The sequence below is a fragment of the Diadema antillarum genome, unplaced genomic scaffold (genome assembly GCF_040938485.1).
Source record: "Diadema antillarum isolate AM-2024a unplaced genomic scaffold, OU_Dant_1.0 seq00000826_RagTag, whole genome shotgun sequence".
Taxonomy (NCBI): domain Eukaryota; kingdom Metazoa; phylum Echinodermata; class Echinoidea; order Diadematoida; family Diadematidae; genus Diadema; species Diadema antillarum.
In genome coordinates, this window is record NW_027271703.1 from 301770 (window position 1) to 310941 (window position 9172).

Sequence of the window (9172 nt, forward strand, 5' to 3'; positions counted from 1 at the left end):
ATGTGTTCATAGCATGTCCTCTATCTGACAATAAAACAGGTGACTGATTTTGCAAATGGAACTTTGAAACAAGTTCACTCCCAATTGATACAAAATACTTGTTGAACATAGTTGCAATTTTGAGGGGATCACATTCTACTTCATCACCAAGTGACAGACTCAATGGGGTGAACCTCACACTGGTGGGCGCTATTTCTTTCAGAATTTTCCACAATTGCCTTGGATTGTTTTTATTTGAAACTATTTGAGTTTTACAGAAATCTCTCTTAAGTCTGAAGCGGAGGTTATTAACATAATTACGACAATTTCTGTACAACTGCCAGTCTAGTTTGGTCTTTGACTTTTCGGCCTTCTCTCGTAACCGATCCCTTTCACTTGACAGAGATATGAACTCAGGTGAAACCCAAGGTGTCTTATTCCCTCTAACTCTCTTTGTGACTAGTGGAGCATGTCTGTCACATGACTGAACAAACATATCTTTCCACATATCCCATATTCCACGAATATCTTGCGACCAGACAATATTTTTCAAACATTCTTCTAGGTCTGTAAGAAACATATTCTCATTAAGTTGTTTGATATTTCGTGCGGTAATCATTCTTGGTGGTACACTTTGAAATAATAGCGATCAGCGTCACCTAAGCTACCACTTGGTATGAAAAGTTAGTTTGCAGGCACAAACCCTTGTTTGTCAAAGCAAGAGTCTGCGTTTGCTAAGACTACTACGCGAACCACTGACACTGCTACACGCGTCAGTGCCAGTGGTGCGTGTAGTAGTCTTCATGCGCGCAGACTTTTTTATGACCAGCAATGTCTTGTCACAACTAAAATGCCCATTTTTACAACGTGAGTTTTCAAGTTTGAGACATTGTTACTCCTGAACAAAAAGCGGTACTGACCCCTAATTTTCTCGAAATATTAATTATTTGTCAAAGAAAATCCCTGAAACTTTTCAAGATAATCCTTTACTCATTCTCTGATTTATGCTGAATCAAGCATTTTCATGATTTTCCTTTTTTCAGAAAAATATAAAAAAATAGTGTTTTTTCCTTAAACTCTCAATCCAGTTATCACAATAACCCACAAAAATGGTATCAACTTGTTAAAAATTTTATTCACTTTCATATGACATCACATTTGTTGAAATCTGATGTTTCTGTCGAATTCTATCATTCAAATAACAAATTCAGTAAATATGGCGGCCATTTTGGACGCCATCTTGGATTTGGAAGCTTTCGCAACAAATTTTTTGAGGTAGACCAGTGAAATGTTGTTTGTTACAATAAAATCTTGAAAATAAGCATGGTCTACTTAGTTTGTAGAGAGAGTGCAACTCACTCGTTAAATAAGCGAGTTTTTGGGGTTTGGCCCTCCGGTTAGTAGTAGAGGGAGACCAAGATATAGATGGGACAGAACGGTGAGGGAGACATTTGGTTCTATGGAGAAAGCAACTAGAATGGCTCAAAACAGACGTTTGTATCATGATGCCGTGAGGGAAGCTACGCTCTGACAAGAATATGCTGCGACGACGACGACGAATCTGGTTTGCTGCTCCGAGATTTCTGACAAGATACTTCATTTATTTTCACTTGTAAATTCAAAAAAAAAGGTCTTCGGCAAAACGAACAGGGCTACATTTACGTCCGCACATATCTTAGGCCTATATATGTGTATGTCAAGTTTCATGAATATTCAGTGATGCGTCCAGATGTGTCTGTAAATAATCGGACGGTAGTTTTCCGAGACAGCGAAATCTGAAATGTTGAATAACTTAAAAAGTTCTCGATTGTTTCTCGTGATTTTTGGTATGTAGATAGAAATTATAATTTTACATTGATACTGAAAGTTTGAGCGATTTCGGTCAATCTATAGTGGAGATATGAGAAGGTGAAATTTTAGCGAAAATGAGAACGCCCGATTCGCACTGCCTCGATGACGGTTGAAAATTCAAAACGTTTCGTGGGTTTCGGGGGAGTTAATTATAGTCGTCCGCTGCGACTGCAGGGCCTGCACAACAGGGCGTATTCCCTTTCCTATTCCAACTGTAAGTACCCTAAATATATTTTTTCCTTATAACTTTTAAAAAGAAAATGCATCCTGTTAGCAATGAAACCATTTCTATAATGAATTCATTCACAAATGTTGCTCGAAGTTGAAAATAAAATGAAGTAAATTCGTATCTAAAAGGTTAGAATGTATATATCAACAGTTCAACAGCAATTTCTTTTAATTCTCCGGGTTTACGCTAAACGTAATCAGTAATTCAATTCAATTCAAACTTTATTTCTTTTTTTCTTAAAGATCCTAGACATTTCACTTTCTTTGGTAACAAAGAATAAGGTTACATAATCATAATCAAAACAAAGTAAATTGAGAAAACATAATTATGGATTCTTGTGGTAACAAATATGTTGCAATGAAAATTGACTGAAGTGATAGAGACGAATATAACATTACACAAAATATCGAAAAATGGAGGGACCCACTAAAAAGGCAATGCTTGTAGAATGTGGGCCCCTCAGGTACAGAATGTCAATAGAAAATGAACTGATGCAAAAAGGGGGAAAAGATTGGGAAAAAAATAAGATAAAAAAATGTCTGGAAGCCCAATAAGAAGACAGAGTGACAGACAGACACACATACACAGGCGAATGAACATTAAACGAGACATGGACGACAACACTTATAAAGGGGGACTAAAATACAAGACAGAACGAAACAAGACTGACATAATAGGAAGACAATACAATGGACAGAAAGACAAAACAGATCCAGCGATCCTCGACAGAGCTATATCGAAAAAAAAAATTATGGGATGCGTGGAAAGGATACGAAAATACGGAAAAATAGAGAGAAATAGATGCGGAAGTAATACAAGTAGAATCGAATCTACTCAGTAAGTGTCTCAGGACAACGGGGACGAGAAAATACGTGACAGTATATCATTGTAATCAAGATTCTTCGAAAAGAAATTAAAATGAGCGAACAGGCTGATTCAAATCTGTAGGAACATAAAATTGCAATGAAAAAAAGACTTTAATAGAGGGTACATTTTTTTATGTCATTATTCAGAAAATTCCAATAAGTTGGGTCAGTATAGATACGTGTGTTCTTAGCAAGAATTGTTCGTAAAAGAGGTAAATGAAATTCATTGGAACGTCGAGTGGGATAGTCATGGAATGATTGATTTCTTTGAAACATAGAATCGAAAATGGAGGGGAGTGAGTTGTTGTTGTACGTATACATGAATTGTCCCAAATTGAATAAATACAAATCTTTAATTTTTTAGCAGCTTATCAGCGGCAAATAACATATTTGAGTGGGAGGGTATGAAAGGATAACTGATGACACGGATAGCTTTGTTTTGTAGAAGGAACACTTTATCCAGTAGATTCTGGTGAGTGTTGCCTCAAACTAAAACACCATAATTTAGATAAGGCAATATCAATGACGAATATAACATAAGTAATGATTTTTGTCGGATGAACAATTTAGAAGAGTGAAACTCTTCTAAATGAAAATCATTCAAAACTATAGCTGTACTCAAAGTGTCAACAGTATTACTAAAAGTCATATATTTCGTTTTTTGGACATTCAAAAAACAATTTATTGGCTCTAACCCAATTATTCACTTTTTGTAATTCAGTATTGACTTTTTGAACAAGACATTTAACATCATTGTGAGCAAAAAAATAAACTTGTATCGTCAGCAAAATTGATAAAGGACAGTACATTGGATGCCTGACAAAAATCATTAATATAAGCCATAAATAATAGTGGCCCTCATAAACTTCCTTTTGGAACGCCAAAATTCACTTCTCTTATTATTGAATAATTGTATTTAATTGTAACATATTGCCTTCTATATCCTAAATAACTCTTGAACCACTCCAAGGCCTTCCCATGTATATATTCCGTAATGTGATAACTTGTGGAGTAGAATATCGTGATCAACCGTATCGAAGGCCTTGGAGAAGTCCAAGAAAAAAGTAATTAAATGAGAGTGATTATCAATTGCGTGAGCTACTTTATCAACAAAATTTAAAAGAGCATGAGTTGTATTATGCTTCTCTCGAAAACCAAATTGAGAATTAGTCAAAATATTATGCAACTTCAAAAAAATGATGGTTCTCTTATAAATGAGTTTCTCTAAAACTTTGGACAACGATGATAATAATGATATTGGACGATAATTACTGACTTCAGATTTGTCACCCTTCTTCATTAGTGGAATTACGTTAGCCAGTTTCATCTTATCAGGAAATACACCATTAGAAATTGATAAATTAAAAATATGAACAAGTGGATCAGCAACAGAAGATGTAACGCCTTTAAGAATACAATCGCTTTTGAATGATCATTTTATCACTTTTACGTCGCAATGTCCTCTTTTAAGGATTTGATACGGTGGATACGGCGTTTAGAATGGAAAGCAAGATGTTCACGATAACACTCACCTATAACTCAAGTTCTCTGTAGAAGGAACAGCAACCACTGAACACACCAATAATATGGACACTCCGCGAAGAGGACTGCTGCTTTTATATCGGCATGTTATTCCAAGGTTCTGTTCAACAAAGGGCGTGCGTGATATTTTTTTCTTTCTGTGGGGATGGGGTGAGGAAGAGAAGGCGCGGTATTGGTAGGAATGGAAACTACTGGTCACGTGCTGGTAGGTCGTTGCGTTGTTTGCTCGTGACTCCGATCTAAAGATAGATGATACCTGTACTATAACGTGCTTCATTTGTTCCAAAGCTTAATTTCTAGCTTCAGTCATCTAAGATGGAGGGCCGGGAGTCAGCGTGAAGTGACAAGGAAAATTACAAATAAAAAAGTAGAGCCCGTTTGTCGACACATGAATTGTTGGTCCGTGAATGGATTGATGAACAAATGAAAGCAATGTATAAAATGAAAAATATTACGACCATCATTCTGTATCATATATTTCATTCAAATATATAAAATATGAAGGACCGCAATTTGAACTTTGACCCATGAGAAAGGTCAAGCTGGCTTGCTCTCCCAATTGTGCAAGTTTTCCAAGTTGATGATCATCATTTTACATTATTATTAGCTGTTACAGTACTGTATGCGTAATATTCGTACAAATGAGGAGGAAAATGTGAAGAGTTAACAAAATTAATAATTACTGAAAAATACACTGTCTCATAGACAAATTCACTGGAACAGTAAATCCACAAGCTCCCCGAAAATATCAAATAAAAAATCAACCTCTATTTTCGAAATAATTTTCGAATATTTTCAAGTAGGTTATAAAATGGCATTTCATGAAAACAAGACAACTAGTGTATTGTTAATCTATGTAGTGTTTGAGTACTTGATTTTAAATTTGGTAGGAATGATTATCATGTTATGTATATTATGTACGAGTATATACAACTGCAGGTCTATTTTATCTTTTGGTACTCTAAATCAATTGTTTTTTATTTTCTGTTGTAATCATTTATTTGTAATAAGTTGTTGATGGAATATTGTATTTTGAAAGAGAATTGAATATGGAGTATATTTACAAGTAATAAGGCTCACCTTTTTTGCATCTGTTTAATGAGAATGTTTATTGTATCGTATTGTTTTGTTTCTTTGTATATATCTATATAAAGAACACGCAATTAAGCCGCTGGGCTGCTATGTATTTTTCTTTTCATGAAATAAACCAACATCTATCTATCTATCTATCTATCTATCGATCGATCGATCGATCTATCTATCCATCTATAAAGTGTGGGTGTTTTGTTGTTGTTTGCATATTGCATGTGCATGTTTCTTGATTTTCCTTCATTAGAAAATTTCGCTTCCTTACCAGCGTGAGCGCGCCTTTTTTTATACCTACAAATTCAAGCTTACTTCCGTCTTCTCATACTGCATATTAAAGTCATTTGATAAATAAAGCAAAACGAGGTTCAACTTACACATACAAAGCTTGACATATGACTTTACCGTTAAGCATTTGAAATAGTGGTAAAGGAAGATATGATGCGATCTAGGCTAAAGCATACTGTAGAAAACAATTGTTTCGAAGTACAAGAAAATATGAACATAGAATAACATGACAAATGTTACGGTACACTGTTCATAGAACCATTAGCAGCAATGACGAAAGTCAACTCTGCGCATGCGTAGGCTGCTCACGCGGCATTGCATGAACAAAAGTGTACATGCCGCACCTATACATACTTCAAATAAAATGTTAGTGTACCGGATTTTGCTGTGGTATTAATAGCCGTGACTGAAGTCGTGGTAGAGAGCTTCATGATTTGCAAGCATAAACCCTGTTTTGTTTACTCAAGCAGGTCCCGATGTGAATATTTTTGAAAGCAGTAAAAATAATTAGAAAGAAAATCTCCAGGTCACATGCAAATCAAGTGATTTACCTCATTCCAATTGAATAATGATACTTTAATTTCCATGTGAGTGTATTATATATAATAAATGTAACCAGTCTTTGTTAAAAGAAGACGAGAATAACTGTAAAACAGGATGCAAGAGGCGAAGTCTAGTAGTTATGGTGATATTGACGTCGGACGAACTATACACCATTTGTTTACTTAACTTCAACTTCCAACCACACGTAAATAAAGAACACAAACAGAATATAAGTTAACAGCTAGCCAACCACAGCGTAGGGCCTATGTACAAGAAGTACTGGGCAAGAATAAAAACAAAACGCATTACTGAACGCGTGACTCTCCTCAATGCTGATTCAAATCTCAAAGCACAAAGCAACAATTAACTGTTGATCATAATATCATTATTATCGTTATAGGTTTTCCCGGTCAATTTCATACTTTTGTCATTCAAATTAATTTAACATGCATTCAAATTTACATGCATGTGTGCTGACAATGCCCAAACACTAACCACATAATGGTAATGCATCAATTTGAAGACAACTGACACACAATGACATCACATAGTCCCGCAAAAAGTAAACCAATAAGATAGCAATAAACAACAAATAAAACGTATACAATGTTCATGCTATCAGTTTCAATATAGGCCTAGTCGAAATTGCCTTTTTTTTTCCGAAGGTGTCAACCAACATTCCGTATCATGCTCGTCTGTAGGCATATACATCGTGTACATGGCTAAATTTTTGTTTGTTTGTTTATTTGTTTCATTTTCAATCAAGAAGATGGCTGCAATACCTGGTCTTCTATGGGGTCCAGCTGGATATTAGGTGGGACCACTTCACCGGGTTAAACACTCTGCTCTTTGCATAGGATAAATAAATGAAGTGGGATCTTTTACGTACATGAGTTGTGACTCTCTCACACATGGGACCTCCATGTATGTCCTATCCGAGGAACGTGTGCCTGTGTATTCCTTTTCGTGAAGCCCGAGTTCATTTTTTTTTCCAGTGATCGGGTGGACTTCTATACTCGTTTAATAACCTTCATCATAGATCCCAATACATTCAAAGCTAAATGAAAAAGACACACTACACGGTCCCAAACTAACTAAAGCCAGGACTGCTTAAATTGAATGCACTTATTTGGAACATGGTTGCCTATTCAAGAATTTGAATGACTGACAAGATTCCGTCGCCAGATTGACATGAATTTGAATGCTCATTTGTGAAATACGTGAAATAATGTGAAATGCTTCGATAGTGAATTGAGTATATGAATATAAGAACGACCCAAGTCCAATTTTTGGCCAAATTCAGTTTGACATGGGAAATTGTAGCTTATGCATGGACTCATCTTGTGTGTAAATGATAAATCCTAATTACCCCCGGAAGTGCCTGAAATGAATGAGTTAAATCTTATATTAATATAAGAATGAAGGACTTGGGTCATTCTTACATTCATATAATAGCGCCCTTTCTCATCCTTCTCCCATCTCTAGAGCAGAATATCATGTATATGAATCAAAGAACGACCCAAGTCCATATGAATCAAAGAACGACCCAAGTCCACCACATAAAATGGCCTCTCCACAATTAATGTAAATGTTAATTGTCATAATAATATATGTTCTAATTTGTATATACAATGTTGCCTTCCCATCACAATTAAATAGAATATTATTGGACAAATAAAAAAGATATGAAGTTTTTTTTAGTTTACTCGAAATGATCTTCCATGGACTTGGGTCGTTCTTATATTCATACACTCAATTTGAATGCTCCGACGGACAATTTGAATGCTCCGACAGTGAATTTGAATGCTCCAATAGTGAATATTTTGAATTTGATTGCTGAATCAGTGCTGCGAGCGCGGAATACTTGAAATTGAATGCTCGGAATAGGAACTTGAATGAAAAAAGTATGAAATTGACCGGGGAATGCTATATTATTATTCATTCGACCAGGTATAAAGAATATAGCATACATATCATAAACATTACAAAGATGAACAATGAACATTACAAAGGATACACTGTACTATACACGTCACACAAAATGAAAATGAAATGAATGGAGACTACGTGAGGGTCAGGGCACACAACAGTGAAAACATGTACTATTGCCCGTAGGCATTTGAACTCACACATTTTGCCCCTAAGAAACATTTAACACTCATTCAAATCTTAAGAAATATATATATATATGTATATATATATATATATATATATATATATATATATATTACTAAACCCCTGATCCCAACCCCTTAACGCCATGGCTTACATCAAACTTCAAAACATGAAAAACACATTAAAATTCCAATGTAATCATCCAACCATTGACTTCATTTATAAATATATTCATACACTAGCTGATATCAAAAATTGAAAAAACAAATACAAATTCAACATAAATCTAGCAGATTCCTGGATTTCCACCCGACCCCCAACCCTAAACCTTTGCCCTCTTAAACCATAATCATCATCGTCGTCAGCATAAAGCCTGGCTGACACTTGCACGACTTTTGGCCACGATTTTGTCGTGGCAAGTCGTGACCAAAATTTTGAACAATTCAAAATTCTCGTCCCGACATGGCACGCAGGTCACGACGGGTCTACGCACACTTCACGCCAGTTTACGACTAGTTTGCGCACTGGCACGACTCGAGTCGTGACAATGCGTGCCACAGAATCGTGGAAGTGTCAGCCTGGCTTTACAATGAGGCACATGCGTATATAATCATCTTTACTTCGAACATTATCCACTCATATTCATTAAAAATCACGACATTACTCCCTAACT

The 9172-nt window shown here is 35.6% G+C and overlaps 1 long non-coding RNA gene across 1 annotated transcript in view; it reads right to left on the bottom strand.

Moving 5' to 3' along the window:
- LOC139740025 (uncharacterized) overlaps nucleotides 1–4530 on the bottom strand; it is a 30119-nt gene extending 25589 nt beyond the window's left edge. Inside the window, exon 1 of the long non-coding RNA XR_011711536.1 lies at nucleotides 4458–4530. This is a non-coding gene — a long non-coding RNA (uncharacterized lncRNA). The remainder of the gene's footprint in view (nucleotides 1–4457) is intronic.
- Between the last annotated feature and the right edge of the window lie 4642 nt (nucleotides 4531–9172).